Source organism: Heteronotia binoei, chromosome 1 (assembly GCF_032191835.1).
Source record: "Heteronotia binoei isolate CCM8104 ecotype False Entrance Well chromosome 1, APGP_CSIRO_Hbin_v1, whole genome shotgun sequence".
Taxonomy (NCBI): domain Eukaryota; kingdom Metazoa; phylum Chordata; class Lepidosauria; order Squamata; family Gekkonidae; genus Heteronotia; species Heteronotia binoei.
The window spans coordinates 8,516,102-8,524,870 of NC_083223.1; the positions used below are offsets into that span (position 1 = coordinate 8,516,102).

General features: G+C 49.0%; 1 protein-coding gene across 1 annotated transcript in view; it reads right to left on the reverse strand.

The window, feature by feature from the left end:
• The window catches only part of PELI1 (pellino E3 ubiquitin protein ligase 1), a 147,708-nt gene extending 139,865 nt beyond the window's left edge, over positions 1-7,843 (reverse strand). The window contains exon 1 of the mRNA XM_060230641.1: positions 7,660-7,843. The gene's annotated coding sequence lies outside the window, so the exon portion shown is untranslated. The remainder of the gene's footprint in view (positions 1-7,659) is intronic.
• Positions 7,844-8,769: the final 926 nt, after the last annotated feature.

Genomic DNA, 8,769 nt, shown 5'->3' on the forward strand with positions numbered 1-8,769 from the left:
GCACCTTCTTTTGGGGCTCATAGAATTGGATCCCCTGGTCCAAACTTTTTGAAACTTGGGGGGTATTTTGTGGAGAGGCACTAGATGCTCTACTGAAAATTTGGTGCCTCTACCCCCAAAACAGCCCCCCCCCCAGAGCCCCAGATACCCGCAGATCAATTCTCCATGATTTTCTATGGGAATAAATCTCCACAGGAAATAACAGAGTTCCCAGCAGACATTTCCCTCCCCTCTCCCCGCTTTCTGACGACCCTGAAGCAGGGGGAAGGCCTCCAAACCGGGGGATCCCCTGCCCCCACCTGGGGATTGGCAACCCTACTGTGAGCACGGGACGGGTTCCGCATTTGAGTGAATGATCTTGCTCCGCCTTGTGGGTTTGCCGAGAACACAAAGAAATGCATTCGTTTCCCAAATTGCCCTTTGTTCTTGTTCTATAACCCAACGGACTTGCTACAGCGCAAAAAAAGCAAGCAGGCGATATGAGGGAAAGTTCTGAACGACTCCTAGGTTCTCTGAAAGAGCTCTCTTAAATGGCGAGTTTTACGATTTGATCATTACGATACGGACCATTAGCATGTACTTTGTGTTCAGGAAGTCTCTTGAATTTCCGAACGCAACCGTGTTCTCTAGATGGTTCTTTTCGTTTTGCAGTAAAAAAAATAATAATAAATCAATGTGCAGCTTTCAGGTTAATACAAGCAAAGTTTAAAGGCAGGGTCACGAAATAGGGAAGAGTTTTCTTGATAAAGGGTATGACTTGAAGGGACATAAGGTCCCTCATGCAGGGATGTCAAACATGTGGCCCGGGGGACAAATTAGGCCCCTGGAGGGCTCCTATCAGGCCCCTGAGCAACTGGCTATTGTCTGTGTCCTTCTCCCTTTCTCTTGCTTTTTTCTGCATAACAGCTTGCTTTGCAAGGCTTACTCAATTGTACAGGAGTTGCAGAGCAAAGCTTCTATTTTCTCCACTGGCTAAGGCTCCACCTTTGGGGAGAAATGGGGGGAGGAGGACCTTGCTTTGCCAGGCTCTCTCAATCACACAGCAGAACTGTTGAGCCAGGCCTCTCTTCCTTCTGTTGGCTGAGACTCCTCCCTCTCCTGGTCCCCTGGGGAAGGAAGGAAAGAGCCAGAGCTTCCTTTTCCCAGTTCCCTTGATTCCACGAGAGAGATTAAAAGAAAGCACCTTTAAGACCAATGAGTGCTAATGTTTTTGGGGTTTTTTTGAAAATCTTTAACTGTGTTTGCCTTTAAAAAGTTTATATCTCTGCTACCTGCTACTCTGCTACAAAGTTTATATCTCTCCTCTTACATTTTATGACACAAATGGCCCGGCCCGACAAGCTCTCCTTTATGTCAGATCCGGCCCTCATAACAAATGAGTTCGACACCCCGAGGAGCACTGGCGTTGGCAACGCTCAGGGGTGGAATTCTAGCAGGAGCTCCTTTGCATATTAGGCCACACCCCCTGATGCAGCCAATCCTCCAATAGCTTACAAAAAAAAGGCCTTTTAAGCTCTTGGAGGACTGGCTACACCAGGGGTGTGTGGCCTAACATGCAAAGGAGCTCCTGCTAGAATTCCACCCCTGGCAATGCTATTAAAAGCTGTTAATTAAAACCCAGGGATTTTAAAAGAAACCCAGCCAGAGCACCAAAGCCTAATTACCTGTGCTATTCGCTGCTCAGTCTAGCTTCAAATAAGAGTTTTCTGACTCAAAAAAGCACTTTATAAAAATGGTGCTAAAAGATCCGTCCCTTCGTTAAATGCCTGAGTGTACAGAAATGCTTTGGATCGGTGCCTAAAAGAGAACGGTGTTGGTGCGAGGCACACCACAAGCAAGTTGCCCACATGAAATAGCCCAGTCCTGGTTCCATTGCTGTAGCAGGAACTCCTTTGCCTATTCGGTCACACACCCCTGATGCAGCCAATCCTCCAAGAGCTGACAGGGCTCTTAGTACAGGCCCTCCTGTAAGCTCCAAGAGGATTGGCTACATCATGAGGGTGTGGTCTAATATGCAAAGGCACTCCTGCTAGAATTCCACCCGAGGCCACACACCCCTGATGTAGCCAATCCTCCAGGAGCTTACAGGGCTCTTAGTACAGGGCTTACTGTAAGCTCCAAGAGGATTGGCTACATCATGAGGGTGTGGCCTAATATGCAAAGGCGCTGCTAGAATTCCATCCCTGAGGCCACACACCCCTGATGGAGCCAGTCCTCCTGGAGCTTACAGTAGGCCCTGTACTAAGAGCCCATAAGCTCTCGGAGGAGTGGCTACACCAGGGGGTGTGGCCTAATAAGCAAAGGAGTTCCTACTATTAAAAAAAAGCCTTGCTGTTTCCCACCTGCCTCTCTTCTGAAAGGCTTCTGAGATCTCAGAAAACACAAACTTCACCCAGTCAATAATACGAAACAAGAACAAAACGATATATCGGAAATACCAAAAGAATGCAATCAGTCAATAGAGAATGTACAATGGCAAAACACGAATCGCGATACAAAAATCCAAAACGGAGAGGCAGAAGTACATAAAGTGCAGTTTTCTCAAGTTAGAATATATGCCACCCGTATGTAGGCCAATTTCTCAAAACCAGAACTAGACAACAACATTCTCTACAGTATGCGGTCGATAATTGGACTGTTTCGGCGCAAACCTTTTCCAAGAGTAGATCATTCAATGAATCTTCAACCCCTTTAGTTCAAGGGTGTTAAACTCATTTTTTATTTGGGCCGGATCTGACATTTATCGGGCCTGGCTGTGGTGGAAAAGGCCATGTGTGTAACTATTTAAGATTAGGTAGCAGAGATATAAACTTTATAAAGGACACAGACAAAAACAAAGATTTATTTTAAAGAAAAACTCAAAACATGCTTAAAACATTAGCATTAGTTTTAAAAGTGCTCTCATTGTATCTCTCCCACGGGATCCAGGGAACTGGGCAAAGGAAGCTCTGGCTCTTTCCTTCTCCCCAGGGGACCAGGAGGGGGAGGAGCCTCAGCCACTAAAAGGAAGAGAGGCTTGGCTCAGTAGCTCCGCTGTGCGATTGAGAGAGCCTGGCAAAGCAAGCTTGGCCTCTCCCTCCCTTTCCTCCCCAAGGGGGGAGCCTCAGCCAATGGAGAAAATAGATACTTTGTAGCTCTTGCGCGATTGAGCAAGCCTTGCAAAGCGAGCTGTTATGCAGAAGGAAGCAAGAGAGAGGGAAAAGGAAGCAGATGACAGCCAGTTGCTCGGAGGCCTGATAGGAATCCACTGGGGGCCTGTTCAGCCCCTGGGGCCACATGTCTGACACCCCTGCTTTAGATTATGCACTACTGTGTTGGATACTTCTATTCCCATAAGAGGAGTTGTATATGTATACTGTATTATTATACATTTATCAGTTTGTTGAATGGTCTATTTTCTATGATCTTTCTATGGTGTGCCAGAGGTGTCAAACTCGTTTTTAATGAGGGCCAGATGTGACATAAATGAGACCTTGTCAGGCCGTGTGCGTCACAAAATGTAATGCCAGGAAGCCTTATCAAGGACACAAGCAAACGCAAGTAAAGATTTTTTTTTTTGAAAAAAATGCTTAAAACAAAACCTGTTTAAAGTATTAACACTCTCGCAATATTATGTTCTGTATCAAAGCAAGCTCTCCTTCCCCCCACACACACACTTCCTCCCCAAAGGAGGAGCCTCAGCCAATGGGGAAAACAGAGGCTTTGCTCCATAGCTTCCGTGCAATTGAGAAACCCTGGCAAAGCAAGCTGTGACACAGAGGGAAGCAAGAGAGAGGGGGAAGGAAGCAGACTTGCTTGTGGGCCTGATAGGAGCCCTCCAGGGGCCCAATCCGTCCCCCAGGCCTCACATTTGACACCCCTGCTCTAAGCTGTGAAGTCTTGTGAGCTATCCTGCTCCAGGCCCATTGGGCCAGGGAACCTGGAGGGGTTTCTGCCATCATCTGGGCATGGAGCAAAAGTCACTGTGTGTGTGTGTGGGGGGGGAAGTATTTGTGAGTTTCCTGCATTGTGCAGGGGTTTGGACTAGATGACTCTGGAGGTCCCTTCCAACTCTATGTTTCTTTGTATATGTAATAAAGGGGTGTCAAACTCATTTGTTATGAGGGCTGGATCTGACATAAATGAGACCTTGTCGGGTCGGGCTGGGCCATGTCAGGTTGGCCCAGGCCATGTGTGTACCTATTTATGATGAGATAGCAGAGATATAAACTTTATAAACAACACAAACACAATTAAATATATGGGTTTTTTTAAAACTTAAAACATGCTTAAAACGTTAGCACTTGTTGGTCTTAAAGGCGCTTTATTTGCATTTCTCTCATGGGATCCAGGGAACTGGGCAAAGGAAGCTCTGGCTCTTTCCTTCCTTCCCCAGGGGACCAGGAAGGGGAGGAGCCTCAGCCAACAGAAGGAAGAGAGGCTTGGCTCAGCAGCTCTGCTGTGCAATTGAGAGAGCCTGGAAAAACATGCTCTGCCTCCCCCCCCCTTCCTCCCCCAAGGAGGAGCCTCAGCCAATGGAGAAAATAGAAGTTTTGCTCTGTAGCTCCAGTGCGATTGAGCAAGCCTTGCAAAGCAAACTGTGATGCAGAAGGAAGCAAGAGAGGGAGAGAAGGAAGCAGATGACAGCCAGTTGCTCGGGAGCCTGATAGGAGCCCTCCAGGGGCCTGATTCGGTCCCTGGACTGCATGTTTGACGCTCTTGTAATAAAATATAGTGTGCAGCCAAAGGAAAGGTATCCTGATGATATCCTGTACTGCAGGGATCTCCAACCTGATGCCCATGAGCAGCACAGCGTCTGCCCATTCTTTTCTTAATGTCCACCAAGGTTTTTTTTATAAAGTGGGCAGGGCTAGGTGGATCTTTTGCTGAGCAAGGCTTCTGATTGGCCACTGGAGTTTCAATTGGCTGTGCAGATGTTTTCAAGTCACTGAAACCTGCCAACACAGCACAAGGGACTGGGGGGGGGGGGAGCTGCAGCCTCCTGGGCGTGACTGGATTCGCCTCCTGCGGCTGCCGTTCTGTGGCTCCGCCTCCAGCGGCCACCATTCTGTGACTCCGCCCACCCCACTGTTTCCAAATTCCAAAGGTTACCACAGGCTCAAAAAAGGTTAAGGACCCCTCATTTAGCCCCATCGGGTCCAAAATCAACAGCAGGTCCTCAACTACCTCAAGAAGGAAAGATTAATTTTGCAGTATTTTCCCCATCTCTCAATATGCTCGAATACTAAACATCTCTAATCCATGGACAAGTTGGAAGAGCTAGGCCGGGAGGGGGTGGGGGACAAACTTGCTTAACATAAGAGCTGCATAGAATAAATGTCAGATGTCTGAGAGCCACAAGACATGAACATCAGATGTTGGAGGGAGGGAAGGAGGGAAGGAGGGAAGGAGGGAAGGAAGGAAGGAAGGAAGGAAGGAAGGAAGGAAGGAAGGAAGGAAGGAAGGAAGGAAGGAAGGAAGGAAGGAAGGAAGGAAGGAAGGAATTTGTGAGTTTCTTGCATTGTGCAGGGGGTTGGACTAGATGACCCTGGAGATCCCTTCCAACTGTATGACTTGAAGGAAGAAATATGGGAGAGAGAGAAGTATAAAGTAAGCAACTTTAAAATGCATTCTCCAAGCTGCCTGCCAGCTGGCATGGCTCAGAGCAGTGATTTAAAGCGACCAATGCCTTCTCCAAGCTGGCTGACAGGGCAGTGGGGGCTTCGAGAGCCACGCAATGTGTGTGAAAGAGCCACATGTGGCTCTCAAGTTTCAGTTTGGCCACCCCTGAGCTAGGCATTTACTCCCTACCCTCCTCCCCCAAAATCCCTTGTAAGGTTACAAGTATCCATTTAATACAAGCACGCCAGTATTGACCTCCGCTGGAGAACCCAACTCCCCCAAACGGTAACACAGAGACGGCGGAGAGGTACTGAGAAAAATAAATAAATCCTGCCTGTTCACTATATCTTCTGGGTGAGACGGAAAAACAAGAACAGGAAACTCTGGGCTTTCTTTCTCTTCCCCCTCCCTTCCCCTTTTCATTACAAATGAAAAATGGGAAACAGAGCTTTATTCCTTCGCTCTACGGCTCAAATTCAGAACAGAGAACCCCGGAGTTCAGTCGCTAGGAAGTGAGAACGGGAGCGAGAGGAAATGGAACAAAGCTTGCATTGAGAGCCTGGCACCCAAAACAAACCCACGGCCTTCCAAAGGGGGAGAATGCCTACAACACAGAGGACTACAAAGCCCCATACCCGCAGATTGTAAGGATCCAAAGCAAGAATCAGTGCTCAGAACTATAGCATTTCTAAAAACAATCCTTTAAATAAAAGAACCCCGACTCTTCTTCGGGCGAATCAAACAAGCCCTCCTTTAAACACAAAAGACAACAACCCCCCTTCCCCTTAAAATGTCAGTTCATCGTGCCAATTTCTCCCCCCGGTTTCTTTTAAAGGCAATACTACCACATCGATTTACACCGACACATCAGCTACCACAGCGATTTAAAGATTTCGGGGAAGCGAACCGGGAATTTTTTATTTCTCGAGCATGTTTTGCTAACAAGGCGGTATACATCTGCTGAATTTACCGGAGGGTGGGGGGAAGAAAAAAGAGGCTCCAGGAACCGAATTTCCAAAGAGAAAACTTCATAAAGGTCACAAGCCCATCATAATTTTTTTTTAAAAAAGGGGAGGGGGTCGAGTTTCCTATGAGTGAAGGAGACAATTCTGAAAGGGAGGGGAGGGGGTAAGAATTAAAGTGACCCGCAGGGGAAGAAAACTCATAGGTGGAACACAAAAGAACAAAACTCCTGTGTTGCCCTTTTAAATCCTGTCCCAAAAGAAGGCCGGATTTTAGAATATCTGCACCGATCGAGAAACAAATGCACTGCCGTTGCTTCTTTTTATGTTTTTTTTTTAATTTCCCCCCTTTGCACCCAATATTCCCCAACCCCCCCCCCCTCCAGTCCTGGCAGAAAGATGTGTGACAAAAGACCTCCCACCGAGCCGACCAGAGATTCCTCGCTGCCCAAGGAAAAAGAAAAGAGGCTGGCCGAACTCAAAAGCGCCGGTGCCATTTCCCTAGCCAGGCGAAAGGACAAAGAAACAGAAGAGAACCCGAGAAGGAGAAAAGAGCCATGCCGGATAGAAAGAGGGGGGAGGGGGGCAGGAATAATAATATGGGGGGAAGGAAGCAGAATCCGGAGTCAAAACGGAGGCGTCGTCGTCATCATCACACACCCCCCTCCCCCGTTTCCTCTGCCACTCTTCCCTTCCATTAAATAAAAAAATCCAACCAAACCAGAGAATCGTTCCTCTTAGACGCGACTCGAGAATCCCCGGGCGACTTACCCAAGAGCGCACGAGCGGCGGACGGGAGAAACCCGAGAAGGGGAGCAGAGGGGTTGCAAAACGACGCAGCCTTCTCCCCCGTGGCCCCCTCGCGACGGGTGCCAATCAATCCAGGCTCACCCCCCAAAAACGAACGAACGAATTAAACGAGCCCCGTCCCCCACCCCCACCCCCCATGCACCGGAGGCCAGGAGCAGGGGCGGTGGGGAGCAAGAGAGATTACTGCTTGGGGGGCCAGAGGCGCTGAGCTCCCCCCACACGACAGAGCTGCAGAGTCAGGCGCCCCCTCCCCTCTTGGTGGCCGGGGCCCGAACGCGCGACCCACCTCCAACGCCAGCCTCCAGTCCTTTGGGTCGGCGCCTCCGCCACACATCGCACACATACACCGGAGGAGTGGGAAAGAGGGAAAGGGGGGGTGGTGGAGGGGAAAGAGGGTGACTTCATAAAAATGCACCTCCCCCGGAAGGAGCACGGGAAGTGTAGTTCGCGGAAAAGGAAGGGGAGGAGAGAGAGAGAAAGGGAAGGAACCTCTTACAACCAGGAGAGGAACGTGAAATGCTCAGTAGTGGAAAAGTCGGCTGTTTGAGGAGGAGAAGATGTTGGATTTATATCCCACCCTGCGCTCCGAAGAGTCTCAGAGCGGCTCACAGTCTTCTTTACCTTCCTCCCCCCACAACAGACACCATGTGAGGTAGAAGAAGATATTGGATTTATATCCCGCCCTCCACTCCGAAGAGTCCCAGAGTGGCTCACGATCTCCTTTACCTTCCTCCCCCCACAACAGACGCCCTGTGAAGTAGATGAAGATATTGGATTTATATCCTGCCCTGCACTCCGAAGAGTCTCAAAGTGGCTCACAATCTCCTTTCCCTTCCTCCCTCACAACAGACACCCTGTGAGGTAGAAGAAGATATTGGATTTATATCCCGCCCTCCACTCCGAAGAGTCTCAGAGCGGTTCACAGTCTCCTTTACCTTCCTCCCCCCACAACAGACACCCTGTGAGGTAGAAGAAGATATTGGATTTATATCCTGCCCTCCACTCCGAAGAGTCTCAGAGAGGCTCACAATCTCCTTTACCTTCCTTCCCCCATAACAGACACCCTGTGAGGTAGATGAAGATATTGGATTTATATCCCGCCCTCCACTCTGGAGAGCCTGAGAGCGGCTCACAATCTCCTTTCCCTTCCTCCCCCACAACAGACACCCTGTGAGATAGAAGAAGATATTGGATTTATATCCCGCCCTCCACTCCGAAGAGTCTCAGAGCGGCTCACAATCTCCTTTACCTTCCTCCCCCACAACAGACACCCTGTGAGGTAGATGAAGAGATTGGATTTATATCCCGCCCTCCACTCCGAAGAGTCTCAGAGCGGCTCACAATCTCCTTTACCTTCCTCCCCCACAACAGACACCCTGTGAGGTAGATGAAGATA